The sequence below is a fragment of the Mustela erminea genome, chromosome 1 (genome assembly GCF_009829155.1).
Source record: "Mustela erminea isolate mMusErm1 chromosome 1, mMusErm1.Pri, whole genome shotgun sequence".
In the NCBI taxonomy this organism is placed as follows: Eukaryota; Metazoa; Chordata; class Mammalia; order Carnivora; family Mustelidae; genus Mustela; species Mustela erminea.
Window position 1 is genome coordinate 72,361,917 of NC_045614.1, and position 15,080 is coordinate 72,376,996.

Sequence of the window (15,080 nt, forward strand, 5' to 3'; positions counted from 1 at the left end):
TACAAAGAACTGGATCTCATACATTGCTGGGGAAAATAGTTTGATAGTTTCTTAAAAACTAAACTCACACTTGCCATATGACTCAACAATTTCTCTCCTTGGTATTTATCCCAGAGAAATGAAAACTCATGTCCACACAGAAACTTGAATCCATTGTTCATAGATGTTTTATTTGTAGTACCCCAAAACCTGAAAGGAAAAAAAGTCCCTCAATAGGTAAATGGTTAAACAAGATGAATGGATGAATAGCATACCCATATCATAGAATACGATGAAAAGGAATATATTCAATAACTTGGGTGGGTATCCAAATCATTACAAGAAGGGAAAAGAAGTCAGTCACAAAAGGTTACATGCTATAATTCCATTTACTTAACGTTCGTGAAATGACAAAACTATGGAGATGAAGAATAGATTAGTGATTGTCAGGAGTTCAGGATGGGGTGGAGAGGACAGTGGCATGTAGACTGTACAAGGGTAGCAAGCTGAAGACCTTTGAGGGGATGCAATAGTTCTGTATCTTGTATGTGGTGGTGGCTACATGAACCTACATGTGTTGTGAGGATAGAGAACTATGCACCAATTTATACCAGTGTCAAATACCTGGTTTTGATAATGTACTATTACTATAATCATGAAAGACATACCATCAAGGGAAACAGGATGACTTCTATGTACCATCTTTGCATCTTCCTGTGAATCTATAATTATTCCAAAATAAAAATGCTCAAAAGAAGAAACAAACAAAAACAGGGAAACTTCTTAATTCCTTAGCCATACAGAATTGGTTAAATAAAGCCATGGACCATCTAAAAAAATCACTAAAAGGATGTTGCAAAATAATACTTAATGCTGAAAAAGATATTTCACACTATATCATTTATGTTTTCTAAAGATTTTATTTGTTTATTTGAAAGGGAGAGAGTGAATGAGAGAGAGAGCATGAGCAGGGGGAGGGGAGAAGAACACTCCCCTGCTGAGCAGGGAGCCTGAAGTGGGGCTCCATCCCAGGACTCTGGAATCATAACCTGAGCTGAAGGCAGTTGCCTAACTGAGCCACTCAGGCGCTCACACTATTATCATATAATGAGAAAAATACCAAAATAGTCAATATAATCCCTTTTTTAAAAGAGTATATTTGTGCATAGAAAGGATATTTAGCATAGACCCTGTGTGGTAAGATTATGGATGCCTTTTATTTTCACAATAAGTGTAATCACCATCTATCACCATACAATGTTATTACAACATTATGAACTATATTCCCTATGCTGTACTTTTCATCTTCATGACTTACTTTATAACTGGAAAATTTTACCTCTTAATCCTGTTTATCTATTTTGCCCATCACCCTCTCCCCCATCGCCCCTCTGGCAACCATCACGTTGACCTCTGTATTTAAGAGTCTGTTGTTTGTTTGTTCACTTGTTTTCTTTTTAGATTCTACATGTAAGAGAAATCATATGGCATTTGCCTTTCTCTCTCTGACGTATTTCACCTAGCATAGTACCCTCCAGATCCATCCATGTTGTCATAAATGGTAAGATCTCGTTCTTTTTTTATGGCTGAGTAATATTCTGTGTGTGTGTGTGTGTGTGTGTGTGTGTGTGTAATGTATGTATGTAAAATAGATATATAGGTTGAATAATACTACATATATATAAATCTCTCATATATATGTATATGTATATTATGTGTGTGATTTTGTGTGTGTGTGTGTGTGTGTGTATTTATGACATATCTTTATCCATTCATCCCCAGATGTGCATATTTGGGTTACTTCCATACCTTGACTACTATATATATATATATAATTCTGCAATAAACAGGGGTACATGTGTCTTTTTGAATTAGTGTTTTCATTTTCTTTGGGCAAATACCCAGTAGTAGAATTATTGAATTATACAGTTTTTCTATTTTTAATTTTTTTGAGGAGTCTTCATACTGTTTTCCACAGTAGTTGCATCAATTACATTTCTACATTTCTAACAAGTATTTCTTTTTCTCCACATCATCACCAGCACTTGTTGTTTCTTGTCTTTTTGACACTGGCCACTCAGACTGGTGTTAGGTGACACCTCACTGTGATTTTGATTTGCATTTCCCTGATGATTAGTGATTTTGAACATCTTTCCGTGTATCTGTGGACCACCTATATGTCTTCTTTGCAAAAATGTCTATTGAGGTCCTCCACCCATTTTTTAAAAATTTTAATCCCAGTGTAGTTAACATACAGTGTTATATTAATTTCAAATGTACAATATAATGATTTGACAATTCTATAGTTACTCAGAACTCATCATGATACATGTACTCTTTAATCCCCAACACATCTTTTACCCATCCCTCCCACCCACCTGCCTTCTAGTAACCATACTTGTTCTCTATAGTTAAGAGTCTGTTTCTTGGTTTGTCTCTCTTGTTCTCCCTCTTTTTACCTTTGTTCATTTGTTTTCTTAAATTCCACGTGAGGTGTAAGGACTGTTTCCTCAGGGCCAATTCCTTAAAACAAGGAATTCCCAAAGTATGCACCAAGCCCTGTGCCTAGAAACTCTGCAGCTTGGAAGTGTTCATTAAGTATCTTGTCCTAGGCCATGGAGCTAGCAAATGGAAAGATGAAACCTAGCTTGAGGCAACTCCATACCAACCTTTCTATTCTCTCCCAGACCACTTTCACCCCTTCTGCTCCCTCTCTTTTCTCCTCAAGTTGTATAAATTCCTGCAGTGGTTATCCTCCTTACCCCCATCCTCTTCTAACCTTGCTTCCGCTGTCCTCATTCAGGGCGGTCCTCCAGAAACCTAGTATAACTACTTGGTTTGAAACCTATGCACTTGGGGCACCTGGATGGCTCAGGCGTTAAGTGTCTGCCTTCGGCTCAGGTCATGATCCCAGAGTCCCAGGATTGAGCCCCACATTGGGCTCCCCGGTCAGCGGGAAGCCTGCTTTTCTCTCCTACTACCTCTGCTTGTGTTCCCTCTCTTGCTGTATCTTTTGCTGTCAAGTAAATGAATAGAATCTTAAAAAAAAAAAAAAGAAAGAAAGAACCCTATGCATTTTTTTTAAAGATTTTATTTATTTATTTGACAGACAGAGATCACAAGCAGGCAGAGAGAGAGGAGGAAGCAGACTCCCTGCTGAGCAGAGAGCCCGATGTGGGGCTCGATCCCAGGACTCTGAGATCATGACCTGAGCCGAAGGCAGCGGCTTAACCCACTGAGCCACCCAGGCGCCCCTAGAACCCTATGCATTTATTAGCATCTTCAAAAGGAATCCTCAGACTCAATGCAAATGGAGAAACAGGAAGCCAGATAATCTCAGTGACCTCTGTGCCCAGACCAGAAAATGAGGCAAGGCCCAGAAGAGCTGAGTTGAGAGAAGAGGCAGAGAATGAGAGCCCTTCTGGCCTGCCATCAGTCCAGGGCTGCCTTCTCCAGATATGGCAACAGAATGAAGTTTAGAAGGGCTTTAAAAATATGCTTTCTAAAACTTAATAATTATTGTTAAGAAACTTTAATGTCTGTAAGACTTTATTGTCTGTTTTTAATTCAAGGTTATATTTGTCCATCTTCCTGTTGGTGTGATAGGCAGTTTTGCTAACATTTGCGCTTACCATGTCTGTTTGCCATGGGGGTGCTCCCTTTTTCCTCCTGTGGTGAGCACTCAGAGCCAGCTTAAGCAGGAGATGTCATCAGGGCTTTCTTAAGGCTCCCCACTATGCATTGGCTTGTATAGATAACTAAATGCTACCTAGGGAAAAGGATAGTTATAAAAGACACATTCATTTCCTGAAACTGAAGCTTAAATGATCGCATTGTCTTTAACAAACCTTAATTTTTGGAGGAAGGATTAAAACTTACATAATTCAAAGTCACCCCATTCCTTATCTCATCACCCCAACACTGTCCTTTTCCTTTTCTCCTGCCAGGGACCATTATTTGGCTTGTCCTGCCTATGCAGACTTGTGGAAGATGATTTCACTCTAAATGTGAGAGAAAAGTAAGGCACATCCTTTAGTGGAAGTGCTCAAGTTACACCGAAAAAAAAAAAATAGTGCATATGGTACACATACCTGGGAAATATATCATGGAAAACACTGACCTGGGCTCCCCAGACCCTGCAGGACCATGTTCTGTCCCTTGCTTCTCTATCTCTGTTGGTTCTCTTACTCAAATAGATGCAGCTACCTCCTGAATACAGCTGCTTCTGAAATCTCCAGTTCAGTATTTGTTTCACTTTCTGCAGCCTCACATCTTGAATTTCTTGGAGGATAATTCCATGGGAAACATTGATGGTCAAAAATGGAGTGCAATGGCCAAGTGAAGTAGGTTATAAAGAGAAAGACAAATACTGTATGATCTCATATCTATGGAGGAAAAAATCATATCTAAAAAAATAAATCATAGGTACAGAGAACAGGTTGGTGGTTGCCGGAGGCTGGGAGTAGGGAGTGGGCAAATGGGTGGAGTCCAAAAGGCACAGACTTCCAGTTATAAAATAAATAAGTCACTGTATGTAATGTACAGCACATTGACTATAGTTCATAATACCGTATTACATATTGAAAGTGGCTAAGAGAGCAGATCTCAAAAGTTCTCATTGCAAGAAAAAATTCTGTAGCTATGCATAATGATGGATATTAACTAGACTTATTATGATTGTTTCATAATATCTATAAACATCAAATCATGTACACATGAATGCTATATGTCAGTTATACCTCAATAAAAAATAAATGCTAAAAACCATAAGATACTTTGTGATATGTAATGCTGATGAGAATATTAGGGGAAAGGTGCTATTGGTGAGAATGTGGATTAGTGTGAATGGAGGACTGTGTTGGACTATTAGCATCAGAAGGCTGCCTGACAAGATGGGATTGGGAGGGAGACAAACCATAAGTGACTCTTAATCTCACAAAACAAACTGAGGGTTGCTGGGGGGAGGGGGGTTAGTAGAAGGGGGGTGGGGTTATGGACATTGGGGAGGATATGTGCTTTAGTGAGTGCTGTGAAGTGTGTAAACCTGGCGATTCACAGACCTGTACCCCTGGGGATAAAAATATATGTTTATAAAAAATTAAAAATTAAAAATTAATAAAGAAAAAAAATAAAAAAAATAAAAGAAGGCTGCCTGAGGTAGCTTAGATCAATTAGGACTTTGTTTGCTCCTGTCTGAGAAATAGCCCAGAGCTGTTTGAAAGCTCTAAGAGGACTTTCAATGGCCCAGACTTAACTGGCCTTCCTGCTCCCCTCTCCTTAGTGCATGGCTTTCATCCTCCAGGTCACAATAAGGCTGCTGCAGCGCTTGCCATACAACAGAGACCCATGTAGGAAGTGGAGGAAGGACTGGAAATTTCCTGGAAGTCTCACTCAGAACTTCCATTTATGTCTTGTTGGCCACCTGTATCTGCCAGGGTGTTGCAGAAATGAATCTTTTTCATTATTGAGAGAGTAAGGGAATAATGAATATTGGGTAGATTACTAACACCCTCTGTCATGAAGTTCAGGCTTTTTGGAGGACAGTTCAGAAAGAGTTATCAAAAATTAAAAATTTAAATGCAAGAGTGCCTGGGTGGTTCAATCATTAAGAGTTTGCCTTCGGCTCAAGTCATGATCCCAGGGTTCTGGGATCAAGCCCGCATCAGGTTCCCTGCTTGGTGGGAAGTTTCTTCTCCCTCTCCTACTCCCTCTGCTTGTGTTCTCTCTCTCTCTCTCTCTCTCTCTCTCTCACACTGTCTCTTTCTCTCTTAAACAAATAAAAAATCTTTTTAAAAAATTTAAATGCAATTACCTCTTGACTCAAATCCCCCTGCTAGTAATTTATCCTGGAGATGTGTTCTCACATACAAGCATATGCTTACACACTACAAGCCGTTACTTGCAGCAGGAAGCAATTCATGGAAATGCATTTCACTGAGTGCAGTGCCTCAGGAAATGTCAGGCTCTGACCCATCCAATTCCCAAGGAGGAGGTGGGTAGAGACAGGGAGCAGGAGTGTGGGCGGGGGTCTCTAAAGCCAAGGAACAAAAGTGGGGAGATGAGCGAAGATGTCTCCCTGCAATGCCCCAATGTAACCACTTCACAGAAAGTAAGAGGGTAGGCAGATCATCTCTGAGACTAAAAAGGGTTGTTTCAGTGTCTGTAAATAACTGTCTTTCTTTTGTGCTCTTCTGGGTAGAGGAAGCAGGGGAAGCAAGGCTCAGAAGGCGACTCTTAACATCCAAGACTCTTGAAGACAGTCGAGTCCGCTCTTCATCTTCAGAGGAGGAAGCTGAGATTGAGGGAGGTGCAGGGGCACTGGGGGTGCAATTCTTCTGGGTCTGCTTTTTGGAGATCATCTCAGACACTTGGAGGCCATCATGGTTACTCCACCGAGAGCAGTCATCCCTTAGTGTCACACTCCACACTCAGAGGGACAGCTGGTGGGCATTTCATGAATGGGGGTGCTCAGCCCTCCAGAAGCTTGGGCTGAGTCTTAAAGGGCCCCTGCCCAAATGTAAAGACACAGCAGTAGTAGCTCAAGGCAAAGGGCTTGCCTGGTGGCTCCCTTCACCAAAGGCTCCTTCTAAGCAAAAACCTGAAAGACCCTTGGAAAGAGTTGATGGAGATTTGCATGAGAACAGCTCCATCTACAAGGAGGAATAAGGCCTGAGTTATCATCTAACTACAGCTTTGTATTTTCTCCAAACTAAAGAGGCATTTGAAGAAGAGGGGCTCGACGTGGGATACTATAGATACAGTAGGAGGGAAGGACGGGAGGACAGGAATGGTCATTGTTATAGCCCCGACTGTTCAAACAGCCACTGTAGGCTGGACATTTTCATTGGAGAGTCTTCCTATAAAGTATTATCAATCCATACTATGCTATGCATAGGGGCAGGGAACACACATGCTAAAAATTACTCGTGCTTCCCCCACCCTCCTCTCTCCATGGAAACCTCCAAGGCCTCAGCAGGTGGGGGAGAACATCACCACCTGGGACATCTTTCCACCTTACCTTTTCACCTGACTCTCAGACAGAACCCACTCTGACCTCTCCCTCCACCTACCCTAGGGCCTGGCTCTGGACTCTTTCTCAGCTGACGGATACACTTTACAAGGAAGCAGGGATGGTTTGGAAATCTTTGGGCATGTATTACGGTGAGGAATTTGAACAACTTCGAAGAAGCAGAGCCAAGTGAAATTCCCACACAGATGGTTCTGTCAGACAAATCTGGGGGCTTTTCTCCTGGCGGTATCGGGGACAACACTGTGGGGTTGTTCTGGGTCCACTCCAACTATGCAAAAGTGCTTGCTGCCCTCTCCGCTTCCCTACCACGGACACTGTCCGAACGCCGTGTCTTGTGCCAGGCACGGTGCGCAACACTGGGGACAAAAATGAGGGAAGGCTGGGTAGGTCTGGCCAGCAAACCCTGGATTGTGCCCAGCAGAGCTATGGCCTGGAGAGTTCTGCGGAGAAAGGCTGCAAGCATTTAGAGAGACTTCAACAGAACAGTGGAGCAATGGTTTGAACAGGATATGTGGTAAGGGAGAAGAGAAGACTGGGTGTGGAGAGGGCAGTAAAGGCAGAACAGTGAGCATTTCTTGTTTCAGCCCACCTAGCATCCACTCTCTCTCTGAATGTGCTCCTTGGAGTTCTTATGGAAAAATATCCTTCTGGAAACTCAGTTCATGGGGTTCCAGTCGGCTGGCTTTGTCCTGGGTGCCAAGGGCGGCACTCACATGAACCAATCCTAACAGTCTACTCCTTGACCACAGGACTGGGTTCAGAAGTGAGCACGGAGCCTCATTTCCAGGACTTGGGCTGTATCTCCTGGGAAAGAGAAGCCCTTTCCTCTGAGGTCATTAAGGGGGAAAGCCTGGATATGGCAAAAGGTACCTTGGGGGGACGCTACTGGAGACAAAAGGATGGAGCAAAGAAATGAGGGAAAAAATGAAATAAAGTAAGTCTTTCCAGGTCTTACCACCTGGGCCAGACTTGAAGCTCCAAGTCCTGAGCTTTTCAGAAACATGAACCAATCAATTTCCTCCTTTTTTTTTCTTTTTTGCTTCATCCAGTTAGGATAAGTCTTCCTTTATGGTTAGAAATGGTCCATAAAGAAGTAATCCATAAAGATAGGATTCTCTCCTTTCCCAGCCTTTAAATTCACAAAAGATTAAAAAGCTGCCTTCAAAGGGCTCTAGGGAGCAAAGAACACAGCCAAGGGTGTGACTGGGGCCGTAATGTTGCTGGTAGATTCTAGAAGAACCAGGAGAGACCCCACACCTGAGGAGCAAGAGAAAATGAGACAGGAGATCAGAGAGCCATATCAGAGTGTGCTCGAAGGCCAGGGAAACCAGCTCGGAGAGAATCTTCAACTCTGCGGAGCCCCCTGTGGGGACTGCTGGGCACAGGGGCTCTTCTTCTCAGGGAGCATCGGTGGCTTGGTGTTTACCCTGTGCTCCCTCCCGGTGCTCTCATTCAGCTTGGTGGCGATCTGGCAGCTGTTTATGGGTGAAGTTGTTGGAAGGCAATGGCTGGTGTTCAGGCTTTGAAATCAGACAGGCCCGACCATGAACATCGGCTTGTTATGTGACCGAGGGACTCACGCCCTCCTGCGTCAGTCCAAACTAGGAATTTTACCCCTTCCCTAGTGCTCCTCATAACACCTCACGTAAAGCATTTGTAAGCATAACAGAGGAATGGACTTTCCTGAAGAAGCAGGACTAGGAGTGAGGATGCACCAGGGCACATTGGGTGGCATAGTCGGTTGAGCCTCTGATTCTTGTTTTGTGCTCAGGTCACGATGTTCGGGTCCTGTGATAGAGGGACGCCTTGCTCACGACTGAGTCTGCTGAAGTTGCTCTCTCTGTTTCTCTCTGCCCCAACCGCACTTGCTCACGCACTCTCTCTCTCTCTCTCTCTAAAATCAATCAATCTTTAAAAAAGAAAAAAAGAAGAAAAGAGGACGTGCCACATACCACATCCAAACAATACCCAAAGAAGATGCTCTTGGACTGCAACCACCAGGGGCCTCTCTTGGCTTTTCCTCTCCTGCCCCAGTTGCCGCCTGTCCACCTGCCTCTTCTCCCCTCCCCTCTTCCTTTTCTTCTCCTCCTCCACCCCTGCCCTGGACTTCTAAGCAGTCATTTCTTCTCTTTGCCTTAATCAAGGGAGTCACTGCTCCTCTCTGAAGCCTCAGCACTGGTTAGCACCCAGGACCTGGAGGTCACAACTTCTGTCCTGTATCAGAAGTGTTCCTAGTAACAGACTCTTCATTATAGAGAACAAACTGATGATTACCAGAGGGGAGGGAGAGGGCACTTGTAATGAACACCAAAGTGTTGAATCACCGTACTGTAACCCGAAAGTAATATCACACTGTGTGTTAACCACCTTTGAATTAAAATAAAAACTTTTTAAAAAGAAAGGTTCTTGGTTGCAGACTTTGAAATCCACTCTGGCTGGCTTTGGCAGAATAGGATTGATTGATTAATTGATTGATTGATTGATTGATTGATTTTTAAGATTTTATTTATTTTAGAGAGAGGGAGAGAGCACAAGCACAGGGAGCAGCAGGCAGAGGGAGAGGGAGAAGCAAGCTCCCAGCAGAGCAGGGAGCCTGACGCAGGTGACTTGATCCCAGGACCCTGGGATCATGACCTGAGCCAAAGGCAGACACTTAACCGACTGAGCCACCCAGACACCCCCAGAATGGGATTTGTTAAAGGATATTGGATGGCTCACAGATTTACTGGGATGATGGAGGGACTCTGAACTGGGCTCCAAGGAGCAATGCCCACAACCACCGTGTCTGAGAACTGAATGGCCAAGGGAACTGCTGCGTCCTCACCTCCAGGATCATGCTGCCTGCCATGAGCCAGAACCTACCAATGTCTTGGCCAGCCACAGAGAACCACACTCCTCTGCCGCCATTTCCCCATGCAGGGGTACAACCTCATGGACTGCCTTTCCTTTTTCCAAGGTTTTTTTGATGGGCCCCAGGTCCCACATGGATCCCTAGCTCCTAAGCATGTGGGAGATGGCATTTATAATTCTCTATAGCCAGTGTGGAGCAATGCTGAAGGAGATGTTGGCTGATGAGTGTGGTCTTCAGTCTGTGGTCTGCTACCTTCACCTAGCACCTCATGTAGTTGCTTTCCAAAAGACAGTCCCTTTTGTAAGAGGAATTCTACTGGCAGGTTTTTAAGACCCTTTTCTCTGTCTTATTACATGGCAATGTGAAAATGAATAGAATAAGGCTGAAGTTATTAGCACAGTATCTGTCACATAGTAGGTGTTCAGTGTGCGTTAACTACTAATCAGTAGTTTCCAGTTGGCCCTTCAAGGTTTGTGGGGGGAGGATTTGCAACTCACGGTGCTTAAGAAGATCGGGCAAAAAGGCTGGGATGGGGGGAAGATCCATTAATGAAAATACTGATCTTGACATTTTTTTCTCCCTATAGCCCATCCCACTTCTTCCAGAATGTCTTTTCATTCTGTTAGAATAAGAACTTCACTCAGCATCAACTCTATCTGTTGAAACCTCTGAACAGCCATCCCTTCACAAGACCCCAGAGTTGTCTGTAGTCCCTGGCTTGGTTTCTGCCATGTATTTCCATCAGCCTTCACCAGCTTTTGGTCTCTTGTCCAGAGGCAACATGACTAGAGAATGCATTGCATCCTGGTGAAACCTCTGAGAGTTAGCAAGATGGATAATATCCCTGCCTTCCATGATGCCCTAAATGAGCTTAGGAGATAATAATGTATACTTCGTTATTTAGTTGCCCAACGAGACCTATTTTTTCACACAGCCTAAACAATCTGCTAGGTACCACTATGAGGGTATTAGTTTGTGGGTATTAGTTTGTGGAGGCCCAGCTGTGGGCCAGTTGACATTCCCCCAGATGTTGTGTGGGACAGCAGTGCCCACTGCTAGAAGTCTCCCACTGAAGTCAAGAGGAAGCCCTGGGCTTCTACTTCACAGGGGAAACACTGTTGCTTCAACAGCTTCCTTCATTCAGCAAACCCTGCTTGCAATATATCATTTGGGGGTATTTATCAGTATTTTGAGGGATCTTCAATGTATATTTTCAGCCTATATAACTTCAGAGAAGGCATTTGGGCCTAATTACATTATCAAAGATAAGACTGAAGGCTTGCTGGCTTTGCTTCCTTTATTTTGGAAAAACTCTTCTCGTCTGATTGAGTCTACCTGGTTCACAGCCAAGCTGAATGGAGGCAATCATCTGAAAGACATTCTAGATGATTCTAGAAGAAAAAGACATCTCCTGTTGGTCCTACTCTCATCAGACTGTCATAACCCCTTTGCTAGTCACTGGAAAAATTGCCAGCCCTTGGTCTGACTTTGAGGAGTGCTGGAGGAAGCCACACTCTTGAACTTGCTGTGTCCTGTATTTTGTTCTTTGATCCTGGCTTATGAAAGAGACATTTTGTAAAAGCAGAAATAATAATAAGGCTGACTTGGGCGACGTGACCTAAAGTACAAATGATTTCACTGGCACATTAAGATTCACCAGCTCAGAAGAAGAATATTATTCCTGAAGAAGAGGGAGGAAATTCTTAAACCAAAAACAGCTTGTTAGAGCAGAAAAGTCATCCCTTCCCTGGGGGAGGGATGGAAGTCCCATACAGATTGCTCACTTTCCATACCTGCCCTTTGAAGGTCTGCACATAGCATTTCCTCCATAATCCTCCCCCATTTCCAGGTCTCCAAAGCCTGATTAACACACTAGATGCTGCACAAACACCGCTCAGTTCATCTGTATCTACAGGGATCTGTCACCTGTCTGTGACTCCCATTTATCGTATCGTTCTCTTAAGCTGGGTATCTCCAAAACAAGAATCTGAGGGCAAGCCGTTTATTTCAGAGGTGGTCCCAGGTAGTTCCCACCAGAGAATGGAAAAGTAAGACAGGGAAGGGAAAAAAGCCAATATAGGGCAAATTGAGAAACAGTGGCTCAGTCACACTGGGGAAATCTGGGGACTGCATAGAACATTCCTCAGAGTTATAGTCCCCAAATGGGGGAGAAACAGAGGATTTCAAGCTCCAGCTCTTATCCACTGTGGCAGGAGGTATTTCTCTTTTTTCCTTTTTTAAAATGATTTTATTTATTTATTAGAATTAGAGAGTGCATGATGGGGGTGCTGGGTGCAGAGGAGGAGAGGGACAAACAGTGCTGAGCACAGAGCCCGGTACTAGGCTCGATCCCACAACCCTGAGATCATGATCTGAGCTAAAATCAAGAGTTGGGAGGATTAACCAACTGAGCCATCCAGATGCCCCGGCAGGAACTATTTCCAAGAGTCTCATCTTCTGCCCCACACCTGTGCAGAAAGCCATCAGATGGAGAAGCCCAGATACTTTTTTTTAGGAATCCTTTATTGTGCAAAGGAATTAGGGGGAACTAGGGGAATATGAGTCAGCACCACAGACTCTGCTCTGGTTTCCCTCCTTTATCCACCATTCATCACTCTGTATGAAGCCCTAAGCCAGATACTGTTGCTGCACTGGAGAACAACACAGACACTACCTGTGATCTTCTGGAGCCTAAAATCTAGCAAAGAAGTCCAATGTTAAGTAAATAAGCATAACAGTATATAATAAAGCCAGTGAGCATATAAGGTGCAAGAAAAAAACTGAGAACTCTGAAAGATGATGGCAGGAAAACATACTCTAGTTTAAGGAATTATGGTGGGCTTGTTTGAGGAAGATGTGGAAGATACATAAGTAGGGCTTCGGGGGATATGGGAAGAGAGAAGAAATAGTATGAGCAAAGGCCCTGGGGAACCAGGGGCCATGGTCATGAAATTGGAGATCAGAGAGCAAGAGGAAGATTTGGGGCTAAATAAGGTTAAAGAGGTAAGCATGAAGTAGAGTGTACAGTCCTTGGAAGTATACTTAAGGTTTTGGGTTCTAAGAGCAATGGAACCCATCGAAGAATGTTAAGCTAGGAAGTGATAGAGTTAACATTTTTAAAAGTTTTTTTTTTTTTTTTTTTTTTTTTTAGGAAGAAAAGATAGCTGTTGGGCAGAGAATGGGTCAGAGTGGGTAAGAGTGGAAGAAGAGTTAATGGTAGCATTTCTGTTCTGGCCAAAACAGAGTAACAGGAACTTGATTTATTCTTCAGCCTGAAATATGATTGGACAAAGCACATGAAACAAGTGTTTTTAAGACATTGGACATCAGTCAGTAAAGCAGAGTGATCCCTGAGAGAAAGAAAACAAATGAGACAGAGTTTACAGTTACCCCAGCTTACTGCATAGGGAGAGCTTCTAGGCCGCAGTGCACGGGGAGGGAAACCAGGCAGAGAGCTGAGTTGAGAAGACGGGGCTGGAAGACTTGGGAAGCCAGGGCAGCGAGAGTTCAAAGGACAGAGGACCAGAAAAGAGGGATCTCAGTCAGAGATGGGGGTGTGGTTCCTAGAACACTGCATAAGGTCCCTCTCAAGTTTTCAGTTGAGTATTGATTGGCGTATGAGGAAACTCAGAGGTCAAAGAAAAAACCATGTGAAAGGATTAGAGGAGAGAGTGCCCAGAGCTCACACAGGGCAGAGAGATCACAAACCTCTATCTGAATAATTAATAAGACAAGTGGACAGAAAATCCGTAAAGATACAGAAGACTTAAATAACCCTACCAACCTGACCTAACTGATATTTTTCAAATACCCTGCCCAACTATAGTATAAGTTTAATCTTTTTCAAGTGCACATGGAGCACTTACCAAAACAATCTTATGGTACATAAAACACGATTCAATAAACCTAAAAGGATTCAAATTAAAAGTAGGTTCTCTGGGCAATTAAATCAAAAATCAATGATGGAAACATACCTAGAAAGTCCCCCAATTTTTTGAAACTAAATAAGATCCTTCTAAGTAACTCATGGATCAAAAAGAAAATCAGAAAATATTAAGTGAACGAAACCAAAAACCCAACATACTAAATTTGTGAGATGTCACTAACATAATTCTTAGAGGGAAATTTGAGCACTAAAAGCACTGTTTTAAAAAAGAAAGATTTTGGGGCACCTGGGTGGCTCAGTGCATTAAGTCTCTGCCTTCGTCGTCTCAGGTCATGATCTCAGGGTCCTGGGATTGAGCCCCACATCGGGCTCTCTGCTCAGCAGGGAGCCTTCTTCCCCCAATAACCCCCACCTGCCTCTCTGCCTACTTGTGATCTCTGTCAAATAAATAAATAAAATCTTAAAAAAAGAGAAAGATTTCAAATTGATGACTTCAGATGCAGTTGGCAGAGGTCTGGGCAGGCAAGAACAGCTTGGACACAGGTCCCCAGGAAACCCAATGTGCTTATGCGGGAGCTCTGCTGATAAGTTCGCATCTGTGACCCAGACTCCTTCCATGAGGCTTATACTCCTTTGGATGTGCAAGTTTGGAAGTAAAAGGTTTTTTGTGAAAGTTTTTGTATTTCCTTTACTGAAGCCATAACGTGTTCACTGCAGGCAAAACTGAAAACCAGTATAAGCTGAAACAATGCAATTTAAATTACCCTTAATTTGAGTTCACCTTTTGTTTTATCTCTTTCCAAACTGTTTTCTCTGTGTGAGTATGTCAGCATGCAAGGTGAAGTCCTACTGTACACACTGTTTTGTGACCTCCCTTTTTCACTTGCTAGTAGGTCATGAGCGTGTCTCGATAAGAGGAGTCTTCGGGAAATGACAGCAATTCTCACAAGAATCTCTGAGGTTGCTGACTCATCTGCCTTGGCCCAAATCATCTTCCTTTAAGTGTCTTAAAGATTAATGCAGACATTTTTAAGTTAAAATGTTCTATTTTTAATAAGCTTATGATTTTCTTTGTTTCCATGGGTACATGCTTTTACTTAATGTATTGGATTCCATTGGGCTGAATCTAATTTTGCCAGTAATGGACCTAATTGCTCACTCTTTCAGATATTAGAGAAATTATTATTTTATAGAGGTTAAAGTTAAAGAAACTCTAGCAATGATTTAGTCTAATTCCCTTATCTTATGGGTCAGAAAATTGAGGTTCAAGATAGATGGAACTGGATTTGGTTCATGAGTCTGGACAATGACACATCTTAAGACCCTAGAAATGG

The 15,080-nt window shown here is 43.0% G+C and overlaps 1 long non-coding RNA gene across 1 annotated transcript in view; it reads right to left on the reverse strand.

Annotated features, from left to right (window-relative positions):
• Position 1: 1 nt before the first annotated feature.
• Positions 2-15,080, reverse strand: part of LOC116577004 — a 57,577-nt gene continuing 42,498 nt past the window's right edge. Inside the window, exons 3-4 of the long non-coding RNA XR_004280368.1 lie at positions 3,612-3,748; positions 2-189 (exon numbers count right to left, since the gene is read on the reverse strand). This is a non-coding gene — a long non-coding RNA (uncharacterized LOC116577004). The remainder of the gene's footprint in view (positions 190-3,611; positions 3,749-15,080) is intronic.